Below are 13,015 nucleotides of genomic sequence, written 5' to 3'. Positions count from 1 at the left end.
AATGCACATTCTCCACGTCCCATCCTTCTTAGGTACAAGTAAGACCAGAACTGCACATGGGCTCATGCTCTCCCTCACGTGCCCTTTCTCCAACAATTCACTTACCTGCCTTTGAAGCTCCTTTGTCTCCGCGGGATTGCTCCTATAAGCTGGTCGGTTTGGAATGGTTGCACCGGGAACAAAATCAATTTGATGTTCAATCCCTCGGTTTGGAGGTAACCCATGTGGTGTTTCCTCGGGGAAGACATCCTCGTACTCCTGCAAAAGAGAAACAATAGAACTAGGCAAAGCAAGGTCAAGTTCGTTAGTGTTTAAAAGTGCCTCTTTGTACAAAAGTACAATCATCGGCTTATTTGAAAACATTGCTTGCTTGATCTCGCTCACTTTTGCATAGAAATTCTTTTGTTTTCTCTCTGATTTTCTCTCAAGGGCCGAACTTTGATTTTCTTTTTCTCCCTCATTTTTCTCGGCCTCTATCTGATTTTCACTCTTTTTCTTTTGCTCACTCTCTTTCTTTTGATCACTCTCCTTTTGTAATCTTACTTGATTCTCGTATACTTGTTGCGGTGTCAATGGTACAAGAGTGATTGATCGTTGATTAAGTACAAAAGAGTACTTGTTCGTAAAGCCATCATGCTTCACTTGCCTATCGAACTGCCATGGATGTCCTAGCAATAAGTGTCCCGCTTGCATCGGTACTACATCACACAACACTTCATCTTCGTATTTACCGATTCGAAATGCAACTAACACTTGCTTGTTCACCTTGATCTCACCACTATCATTTAGCCATTGCAAGTTGTACGGTCTAGGGTGCTTTACCATGGGCAATCCCAATTTCTCTACCATAATTGTGCTTGCAACATTAGTACAACTACCACCATCAATAATCACACTACATACCTTGTCTTTAACGAAGCACCTAGTGTGAAAGATATTCTTTCGCTGTATTTCATCAACTCCTTTTGCTTGCAAGCTCAATACTCTCCTCGCCACCAATGTCAATGCATCAGGGGCTAAATACTCCTCCTCGGAAACATCCTCTAATGGCGGCATGTCGTCGGTTTCGGAATCTTCATCATTAGTCACAATTTCACCATTGGCTTGCAACACCATGACTTGTTTGTTTGGACATTGACTTACTATGTGGCCCCTGCCTTTACATCTAAAACATTTAATATCACGATTCCTAGAGGTAGAGGCTTCGGTTTTACCTTAAGGAACGTGGCTAGTGGTCGCGGACTTGGGCTCGGGTTTGGGCGTTTGTGACTTGTCCACCGGCTTAGCATGACTCGATTTCCAAGAGGTAGAACTAGAGTTATGGCCTGCACGTGTCCCATTCCCTCTCTTGAGTTGTTGTTCCACTTTGATAGCCATATGCAGCATATCTTCCAATTCCACATAATGCTGCATCTCTACCTTATCATGGATCTCCTGGTTTAAGCCAAGCAAAAATCTAGCCATTGTAGCCTCCCGATCCTCCTCTACATTAGCGCGGATCATAGCAATCTCCATCTCCTTGTAGTAATCCTTTACGCTTCGACTCCCTTGTCTAAGACCTTGTAGCTTTTTGTACAACTCTCGGTAGTAGTAACTTGGAACGAATCGCTTTCTCATCACTACTTTCATCTCCTCCCATGTGTCTATTAGGTGTTCTCTATTCCGCCTCCTGTTTATCACAAGCTGATCCCACCAAGTAATAGCATATTCAGAAAATTCAATCACGGCTAATTTTACCTTCTTTGTCTCGGAGTAATTGTGGCAATCAAACACGAACTCCATCTTCTTCTCCCACTCAAGATGTGCCTCAGGATCAAACCTACCTTGAAAGGACGGAATCTTCATCTTAATACCACCCAAGTTGTTATCTTCCCGATTCTTAGCTTCTCTAAATCTTCCTCCAGGTCTCCTATTGCTAACAATGGAATCCCGATCTTCTTCTTCATCAAAACCAGACCCATAACGCTCTTCATCCTCCTCCCTCGGTGGAACTCTTTCCCTTCTATGCAAATTACGACCGTTTTGTGGTTGCTCCTCACGTCTATTCTCCATTTGATCTATCCGTTCGTGAACCTGCGCCATCTCCATCTTCATCACACGCCTCATCTCACTCATCATGGCCTCCAAAAACACTTTCGGATCAGCCAATTTTGTATCATCTTCGGTAATGCTCTTACCACTATCGCGAGACATGATTACTGCAAAACAAAGGTTAGAAGAAAGAAAAAAAAAAAAAAAAAAAAAAAAAAAAAAAAAAAAAAAAAAAAAAAAAAAAAGAACCTCACGAATCACTCCCTTACGTGTTTACACTCAAGAATATGGATCACTCTCCACTCATGTTTCACTCAAAATAATATGGCTTTTACACTCTGATGTTCTCACCACTCTTGCCTTTTTCCACTCGATAATTCTCTTTCAGTTCTTTTGAAACTAAACAAACAACTCAAAATTTCCAGCAACAATTCACCAAGAACTAATCAAGGAATCTCATATTTGAACGTAAGGAATATGGAAATTTTCATATTAGAATTAGAAGGAATATGGCAGCTTTGGAATTTTGGAAGCACAGAATAGTGAATTTATTTTATTTTATTTTATTTTGTTCAGACTCCTTTCTGTCTTCTTCTTCGAGTCTCTCTCTTTTTTCTTTTTCTTTCTTAATTTTTATGATCAACAACTAGCTTTTGAGAATAATGAAATAAGATTTCGAAATAACTAAGAGATGTGAGACCAGACCAATAGTTTAGACATCAACAAGACAAACAAAGATTGAACAGATAGGGTAAAGGAAATTCGGCTAAGAAGAGATAAATATGTTAAAGGATAGGCAAACCTGAACTAGAAACCTTGCTCTGATGCCAAATGATGTGAACCCCGTCAAGAATAACGAGACCCAACAACGAAAGGGAACCCAAGATCGTTCTATGGACAGATTCAAATGTGAGACCTCGACCCGTTGTTTATGACAAACAAGAACCTCGGTATAAGGAAGACACCACAAACGGTGGTGGAAACTCCATTTGATAAGTCGAGATGAACGCTACGGGAATTCTCGATAATTTCGAGTAGTTCTTCAAAGAACCAAAGAGAATAAACCTCACAAGTTTTATCAATAATATATGAAAAACGTTTACAGACTTAGATGACTATTTAAGGGCTCCTTAAAACTTGACAGACAAGAAAATTTATTCTAAAATAACTCCTAATTGATACCTAATCATATTAGGAATAAAGTTTGACCTAAAAAGCATTATATGCACCTAAAAACAAGGAAATAAATCACCTAAATCTAGAATAACGTTTTTTACATAGACCCAAAATATTTCATGCCAATTCTTAGCCTTGATCGGATCCTTCTAGAACTTGAATCAAGGTGACGATTTTTTGTTGCCCACGTGGATCATGCTCAATGGGCCTCCACGAGTTTGCTTGAGCCCATAACTCTTGGATGAGTCTGTTGAGTACATCCTTGAACTTCTTTGCTCGTGCTCTTGTAACCGACCCAATTGGTACTTGAACGAGATCCTTCGAAGCAGTGCCTTGATCTCCATCACAAGTTGCATGATAGACCTGCATGTGTTTGTCATTTTTGTGGAAAGTCTGGGCACATTCGTCTAAACTGTTTCAAGTTGCAAGCTGCTAAGTGAGCAAATAAACCAAAAGTACCTGTGCCCCAAGCACAAGATCCTATGGTTCTTATTGGTGAGTTGGTAAAGGCTTTAAACCTTTATTCCAATCTTGGAGTTGCTCAGAATTCTAATTTGAAGAATAACACCAATACTAGAGTTGCATCTAAAAAGTTTTGGATGCAAAAGGCTCAATTAAATTGAGTCTTTCTGACATGGTTCTTGTGCTTCATCGTTCTACTCTTTATGACCATTCCTCTTTGTTGTTTTCGTGATTTTTGTTTTTCTAGGATTTGCATTGCATAACATTCATGCATTTCATTCTAGGTTGTTTTTGTTATTTCTTTTCAAAAATAAAAATAAAAATATTAAAAAAAAAGAAAAGAAAAGGGAAGCAAAATGTGTTTTGCATTATTTGTCTTGGATTTGAAATCAAGGTTAGCCAATTTATTTTTACATAACATGTGTATGTATCTTGTTTAGCTTTGATGAATTTATTTATTGCACTTTACTAGTCTGAGCTTTGTAATGCATGTTGTGTGGGAAGATGTTTATAGTTTTTGATCACATGATCTTGATCTTGAAGTCACATGCCTTTGATTGTCAGACTTGAACTTATTGAGAAAGGTATAAATAACCATCTCATCACTGTTTACTAGCCAATCATGAACACCTTAGTGCATATCGTAAGATTTTATGCTCGAGAAAGTGTAGCACATGCACAAAATGAACATAAGGTGTAGCCTCGGTTTAAATACTAAAATTGGTGTATACATTATTGGGCTTTAATAACTTCACAATCAAATAAAATTAGTGTGTATATTATCCTGGCTATTTTAATAAGTTTCTAATCAAATATAATTGGTGTGTATATTATGAGGCAAATCAAGAAACTTACATGATTGCAAACTTTTATTCTAGGAGATGTGGAAGTTATATGATGTAACTCTTTAGGTGATAATCTCTTTCAAATTCTATGTGATGAATTTTGTAAAAAGTGTGCTTAATTACTATTCTCATATCATCTCACATGTATTTCAAGTTTTTACTCGTTGCGCATACTACACAAGTTACTCTTTACTAAACTTTGTACATGTTATTGTGTGTGATTTTGGTTTGGCCAACCAAGTTTGAAAATTCCTTGAGTTTTATGCAAAACATGTTTGTTGTTTGAGAATTCAAGGATAATTGATTGAAAATCTTATTTTTGGGAAATCTGGGTTCAATACAAGTGTTTTTGAAGAGCATTTCATCTCATACTCATGCATTTTACTATGCTTTGAGAAGTTTCTGCATAAAATTGCTCTATTTTTCAAAAAATTGTGTTTTCTAGATTTTCGATCGATCGAATCTGTTTCTCGACCGATCAAAAATGCGATTAAAATTTTGTTTTGAATCTGACCCCACTCGATCACTGTTGGATCAATCGAAAGTGATTTTTGATCAATCGAATCTAATTTTCGATCAATCGAAAATAGTATAGAGATTTTTTAAAAAACTTTTTTCTCATGTGTTCAAACACTATTTCAAAACTTTCAAAAGCTTTTCTCTCTTTGTTTGATCGGTCTAAGATTCCAAGCAAGATTTTTGTCGTTTTTGCCCAAATTTCTTCAAGGGTTTTTGTCATTTAAGGCTGGTAAGGCCTTTATACCCCTCCTTTTTTTATTTATTTTCTTGTTTTCATGCATTTTTGCCATGCATTAAAGGGAAATTTCGAACCTAAGGGAAATTGGGATTTTTTTGATGTAAGTCTTTTCTTTCGAAATTGGTCAATGGGTTTTTGTTGTGGGATGATATACAACTATTCTATGTGAATTAATTTGATCAATTTGTTGCTTTGTGAAAAAATGAAATTTCTACGGCTTGAAACTACCCAATTTGGGGATTTTGTTCAATTGTGCTTAATTTGATGAAATTGGGTTGTTACATTGATTCATTTGATCATTATAATGTGTTATCTCTCTTGTGTAATGGTCAATTGATCAATTTGTTGTGTTTTGTAAAAATGAGTTTTTCAAATTTTAGGTTTTTTGATGTAAACTCTATGCTCAAGCCAATTTTTGGAGTAAAATTGAACTTATTCTCACTGCATTTGAGCGTGCATCATGTGTTGATGTTTATGCATCATATAGAATTGTTATTTCTAATTTTTCTGTGCTAACTTGCAGTCTGTCCTTGGTTTTTCTACCTTTTTTTTTTTTTTTTTTCTCTCTATCTCTTTTGTGTCTGTCCTTTTAATCCTTAGCATTATGGTTAGGAAGACTAGAGCCCATAGGACCTCCACCTCTACTTCTTCCCCCACCTTTGATAGTGAGAGGTTCCTGAGTGAGAAAAACCAGGAAGCATATGAGAAGCTGAACCTTCGTAGGAATATTTGGGCTGAGAGGAAGGTTTTGTTAGACAAGCTGGATGGGGAGATTAGGAGAAACTTTGACCATAGGGGCTGGTTACCTTTGTTAGATGTTGATCATTCTCCTCTAGCTACCTTGATTAGAGAGTTCTACTCGAACCTCTCTGTCCACTCCTATGATTCCAACACTCTTGTGAAAAGTTGGATACGGGGTGATGTGTATACCATTACTCCTTCAGTAGTGGCTGCTGCTCTTGGGGTATCTTTGGTCCAGTATCCTGTTTATCCGTACGATAAGTCTTCGCCCTTTGATGACATTATGTCATTTTTTACTGGTACTTCTATCTAGTGGGGTTCTGATCCTCGGATCACCTCTCATGAGTTGACCGAGACTTATTATCTCTTTTTCCAGATTTCTTGCCATTCCATCTGGCCCATCTCTCATTTGCACACCATCCCTATCGAGCGTTGTGCGTTTTTGTATGCTCTTGTCACAGACGCTCCTTTGAGTTTTCCTCATCTTTTTATTCGTTCTTTGATTGAGGTTCATAGGAGTAGTTTCACTGCTCATGCTTTTTTCTTTCCGGTTTTCATTCATCAGATTCTTTTGCATTTAGGATTAGAGCAGTTTCCTACATTTGAGCTTGTTCATATCATTGCTCTTATCGGTGCCACCTTTCTTAGGCAGAGGGCTGCTCAGATGAGAGCAAGCTTTAAACGCCCTAGGGTTGAGTCTTTTGGTGTTGCACCAGATGATTCAGACATTCAATGTATGTTGGAGACTGTCATAACCGTTCAGGCGGCTCATGGTTAGCTTTTGGTGGATATGCTTGATGAGTTTCGTGCCTTATGAGCAGATTTAGAGCATTTTAGATGGTCACCTCCGCCACCTCTTTTTGTTGATGAGTGAGTGCCCTTTGGAAATTTGTCACAAAAATGGGGAGTACATATGTAGGGGAGATTTTGTTGTTAGGGGGAGATTTTTGATGTTTTGGAGTTGTGGAGCTTTTAGATTGTATCTAGGTGCTTCATTTTGTATTTACTTTTTTGGCTCTTGATGTTTTTTTTTTTTTTTTTTTTTGATTGGGTTGTCCATGATAGGGGGAGATACATTGATGATATATGTTTATTGTTTCACATTGTTTATTGATTTATATTTCTGAGGTTTTTCATGATATAAGTCTATATTTTTATGTTATGTGAAATCAAGAAGTTATTTTATTTTACTTGTATTTTCCACACATGCGTTTATGTGTTTGTTGAGTGTTTCAAGAATATACAAGTTGATTCAGTCATGCTATTGTCTACACTTGCAACTGATAGATGGTAGTTAGGTTGAAGTTGTTGTGTTGAGCAATATTTTTTTGTAATGGGCTGTTTTTATGTAACTTTGAGCACTTTGTTTAGTTTGTGTTTTGTCATGAATTGCCAAAAGGGGAGTTTGTTAGGTTCTAAGAAATTAGGAACTAATGTATTAGAACTCCATTTTGTAATGTTGGCAAACCATGATCAAAACGTTTTAGTCTTGTTTAGACTTGCTCAAAGTATGTGTTTTTATGTAAAATTGGAATCAAGTTACTACAAGATTTACTGTGTAAATTTGCCTGGCTCAATCGATCGAGAATTAGACTCGATCGATCGAAAGTCGTGCAGATTGTTTTTTTTGCAGAATTTTCAATCAGTCTAAACCCGTTTGACGTGTAAGTTTTTATTTTTTGTCTTAAGTATAAAAGGGAAAACCCTAGCCACGTTTTGAGGTTGCTCTTTATGCTGTGTGTGTGAATCTTCTGTGAGATCTACAGGTATTTACCTTCACATACACTTAGAGTTTCCAATCTCAAGATTGATATCTAGAGCTTAGTAATCAATTTAGCTGCAGATTCAAGAGCTTAAAGATATAAAAGCGAGAGTGCTTGTGATTGCTGGGAATCCAAGAAAGAAGTAGTCCGTGAACTCGAAGTAGTCATGTGGTCATGGTAGTAAGTTTCCTACTCGAGATAGCAATAGGATGTTAGTAGTCTAAGTGACTATTGTGTAAACTTCAATTCTTTCATAGTGGATTCATTTTACCTTGAGAATAGCTAGGTTAAATCCTCCCCAGGTTTTTTACCGGTTTGGTTTTCCTGGGTTATCATATCGTTGTGTTCTTTATTTTTCGCACTTTACAATGATATGATATATTTGTGTTAACCTAGATTTAGATAATTTGATTAAGTAATTACCTGACTAATTAACTAGGTTAATCTGGTTGTGTTTTAAGGGGTCTAAAAACAAACAAAATTTGTAATTAAATGTGATTTGGTTAATGTGTTTTCATGCCTCTCTTACCCATTTTTATCTCGATCTCTTCTTTATTTGTTATCTTTTCCTAACTCTAGAAAAGCGTCTACTTCATGTTAACATTACATATTTCGAGTAGTTTTTAAAAACTATTATTTTAAGAGATTATGTTAATAGAATATTTATTTTAAAAGAAGAAATAGGATTAAAAGAACTCTACGTGGTAGAGTTTTCTAAGATTTTTTTTGAGGATCTTGTTTCTTTTAGCGTTGTACATCCTTTGAAGGAATTTAAGGTCAGCGTAATTAGGTACATATTCACAACAAGTGGCATGATCAAGAAGCCATGTGACTAAATAGCATATCAATGCATGAGTTTTCTTCCAGTGAAAATTCTTTCCTCATGGACGAGCTACATGAAAATAATACATTAACTTGGGTCCCCTCAACTAAAGGGAATATATTCCGTTAGGGCTGCCAAATAATGCACCTGACGAGAGGAAGATATGCAAAGATAATGCTCTTGGTGAGGTACTAGCTAATTTTGAATACTGATCCAAATCTAATCTTCTCTTCTTTCACTGCCTATAAATTGAAACTCCAGAACTTCAAATTAGAGCAAGAACATTTGAGAGGAAGTGAGGTCTAACATGAAGATAAGAGTCATGTTTGATAGCCAAGGATGACTTGCCTGCTACTTTGAAGAGTTTCAACTGTTTGGCACTGCCTACAAACCTTGTTTTGTTCTCACGTAGGTCATTCCTTGGTTAACTGACAAGCTCTTCTCTTTCATGTTAGACTTTCTCTTTCTTCCCCCAGTTTAGCTTTCTACTCTATTATTTGCCCCATAAAATGGAGATTGTTAAGAAGAAGGGATGTCTTACATGAAGATAAGAGTCTTGTTTGGTAGCCAAGGATAACTTGCCCAGTTCCATTGAGAGATTTCAAGTGTTTGACATAGACTAGAATCCTTCTTTGGTTTCCAGGCAGGTCTCCTTGGCTTATCTGACAAGCTCTTTTTTGTCATGTTAAGCTTCCTCCTCTTCCCTACTTACAAGCTTTCGATCTTTGAGATAAACATTGTTCTGCGCATGTATGCAAGGTTTGTATTAGATGAAGTATGGAGGGAGCTAGGCTATGCAGTTAAGCCTAGGGAAGTAGTAGAAATATACATACATATATATGTGAAACTCAAATCACTAGAAACTTGTATGTTATTTACTAGGTTAACTAGTATGGTTGACTATTTTGTGATTTTTTGGTACAGAAGAGAGAAACCCAAGCAAGGCATGAAGGAACATTCATATAGAACATTCATACGGAATGCATAATTTTTAATTATCTGATAAGCTCTTTCCCATAATTTCTTAAAAGAAAAGTAATACTAGAATTTAATAGATTCTTCAAAATTATAGCAACATAATAAGTTTCTGAATGGATTAACTACTATATGAAATCTAGATCACATAAGTTAAGAATGAAAACTACTTAAAGTACATGTCATCACCAGAAGTATCTACGTGTTATAGATGACAAAATTGCAAGAGATGTAACCTTGCAAATGGTTCCTTTGAATCAGCAGTCTGCAATGTTCCTCTTGAAAGCACAAGAGGCTTAGCATCAACAATTTCTGAATCACTCTGAGATTCTCAATTGTACATAAAAAAATAAAAAAATTATCTACATATTACACCACAAAATCCAAACCCAAATTTCACAAAAATCAAAACTGAAAATTAAATAAATAACCTAAATGTTAAGTATCCAAATCCAAACCCAAAATTTCACAATAATCAAAACAAAAAATCAAATAAATAACTTACCAAGCAAAATCAGAATGGGTATGGGTATGGGTATGGGGGTGGCAAGGGGAGAGAGGGAGAAAGGATCTTGTGGTGAGGGAGAGAGAGCCGATGGGTATGGGTCGACGGTAGAGAGAGCCGATGGGTATGGGAGGAGAGGAGTCGATGGCTGGGCTCAGCCTCATTGGCATCGTCGCTGGGCTGGGCTAGGCTCGACTAGGCACGTCGGCACTGGGCTCGGCTCTGCTCGTCGACGCTAGCGGGGTTGTGTGTGTGAATGTGAGAGGCCGTGTGAGAGATAGAGGAAACTCGCAGTGTGAGGTGAGCAAGGAGCTGAGTTTGTGGGTGAGGGATCGAGCTTGAATCCATGAGAGCAAGGAGCTGAGTTCGTGGGTTAGGGATTTCAATCTGTGTGGTGAGCGAGGAACTGAGCGAGGAGCTGAGTTAAAAAGTTGGGGCACCATGATGGCGGGGCGAGAGAGAACCTTGGAGAAGAGAGTGAGAAAGAGAGTTTGAATTTGAAATGTTCAGATGGGTTTGGTGAGAGAGAAACAGTGGTTTGTCCGATTGAGTTAAACAGCCTCTAGTTTAAGTGTAGTTAAGTGTGGTTTGGGTTAAGTGGGTTAAGTTATGACGTGGCACATTTTTGGCCCTTGATATAATGCAAAGATGATCCTGTCCGTGTACTGGAGCCTCTCCATTTCAAAGGGAAATGGAGAGGATCCGGATCCTGATTTGGATGGGCCTGAATTAAGAAGACTTTAAAATCAATCTATCTATAACCTATATCTATATATTATTTAATATATAAAAATGGAGGCATAGCAATAAATTTTGCTACTCTATCATTGTGGCACGTTATTCACTTATTTTTAACATTTTTTTTTTCTCCTTCTAAATTTAGGTTGATTATTTTTTTAATATGTCTTTAAGTGTTGTGTTCTCTTTCACCATCACAAAGTCTTATCTCTCCCTCTTAATATTCTTATAGCTTTGGTTGGAGTTAATACTTAATACTTAGATTTTTTAAGAAATAAGAAATTGAGTTTATATTAAAGTGCAATCCACATGGTTATAAATTTGAATGTGCATATTTTTTGAGTAATAAATTATTATAAAATCTATATATTATTTCTTTGGTTTCTATTATAATGTTGTTTAGGATAACATTATAATTTTGTGATAAGTTTTGATTATCAGATAATCTTTTTTTTATAAGCATGATTATCTCCTTAGTCCTTAAGAGATGAAAATTTTGAATAATAAATTTGAAACTTATAAAATTTAGTTGTATATTAGACAAATATAATAGACTACTAACCGAAGTTAGAAGAATATAGATCACCTTATGAAAAAAATATTAATCAAACATACAAAAAATTATAGACTGATATATTTGTAGAGATAAAAAGATAGTAAAAAAATACTTGTAGAAGTCATATAAAAAATAAAATACAATACTTGAAGCAATTAATGTTTTCTTTTCTTTGTAGTACACCTTATTACAAAATATTTATATATTCTCACACATTGTGTGGAGTTATGAGTAGTATATATAAAATTAAAGACATTTGACTTTTGGTTGGTTTCATAATATTTTTCTGTGTATTCTTTTTGAAAAGATACACGTCAATATTCTAATATATATTTTAAAATTTTATTTTAATTTTTATTTTATATTAAAACCTGCAATTAGAATCTTGCCAAATTTTGCTTTATTTAAGAGAAATTATTTCTTTAAATGATAAAATAAATAGTTTCACAATCATAACAAATATCTATTAATAATTATCGTAATTATTTATTTAACATTTTCATTTAAAAAATAATCATAATAAATACTCATTAATAAATACCATAATTATTAAATTCATATATAATATTTCATACACAAACACAATCATAATAAATGTGTATTAATAACTATTATAATTCTCAAATTTCATATTTATCCGCAAAATAAAAGAGAAAACCTAATTTTTTTAGATAAAAATATCAAATAATATTTTATTAAACTAGCCTGTGGCATTGTAGGTTGCTGACTAGTTTATATAATCTATATAAAATAGAAAATGTTTTACCTTTAGTTAACTTCATAATTGGTTATCACCTAAAATTTTGAAGCCTCACAATTAAAATGTCATTATTAAATATATAGTTTTTAATTAAATTTAGATTCTATACTCTATTTAAACCATCAATTAGAATATTGCAACATCATATGTTCTTTAAATGATAGAATAGACAATTCCATATAAATACAATCATAATAAATGCATATTAATATCTAATTATCAATTTATATTTAAGCCAAAAAGACTAAAAGAGAAAGAAAAAAATTATATTTGTTAAACTTTGTTGTGTATTTTGCGGGTTACTGACTAGTAAAATAATAAAAATAAGAGATTAAATTCTATAAGGATGTGGTATAAAATCTAAATTTTACCTCTCCAATCTCAACATGCAACATCATCATATTACATATTATAGAATAGGCACAGCCACACTCAATCAATTTTAATATTCATTTGAAAATCCAACTTAATTGTGGGTTTATTAAGAAGTTATTATGTGTGATAAGATTGTGTTAAGTTTCAAGTAAAAAGTTGATGTGACAATCATGGGTTTTACACCCCATCCTTACTAAATTCAGACTCTAAAAGTAAACTCAAGTCTCAATAAAAAAAATAAAAAATAAAAATAAAAAAAAAATTTTAAAAAAAAAGAAAGAAAGAAAGAAGAGAAATTCACTTGTATTTAACTAATTTGATCTAATTGGTTCCCGTTAGCTCAACTAATAAAATCTATTTTCATCGAATATGAAATTTGGGATTCAAACCCCGTTTACACCAAAATGAATTGGTTTCTTGGCCTTACGGTAAAAAGCAATTATCATGAAACAAACACTATAGATTGAAAATCTATCATATCTATAAATATATATATATATATATATAT

The 13,015-nt window shown here is 34.7% G+C and overlaps 1 long non-coding RNA gene across 1 annotated transcript; it reads right to left on the bottom strand.

The window, feature by feature from the left end:
• Positions 1-9,618: 9,618 nt before the first annotated feature.
• LOC126703428 (uncharacterized) lies at positions 9,619-10,783 on the bottom strand. Its single transcript, XR_007648065.1, has 2 exons — positions 10,079-10,783; positions 9,619-9,895 (listed from the first exon to the last, which is right to left on the bottom strand). It is a non-coding gene; the product is annotated as an uncharacterized LOC126703428 (long non-coding RNA).
• Positions 10,784-13,015: the final 2,232 nt, after the last annotated feature.

Source organism: Quercus robur, chromosome 10 (genome assembly GCF_932294415.1).
Source record: "Quercus robur chromosome 10, dhQueRobu3.1, whole genome shotgun sequence".
NCBI lineage: Eukaryota > Viridiplantae > Streptophyta > Magnoliopsida > Fagales > Fagaceae > Quercus > Quercus robur.
The sequence above is the reverse complement of the archived record's forward strand: the minus strand, read 5'-3'. Positions and strand labels throughout refer to the sequence as shown.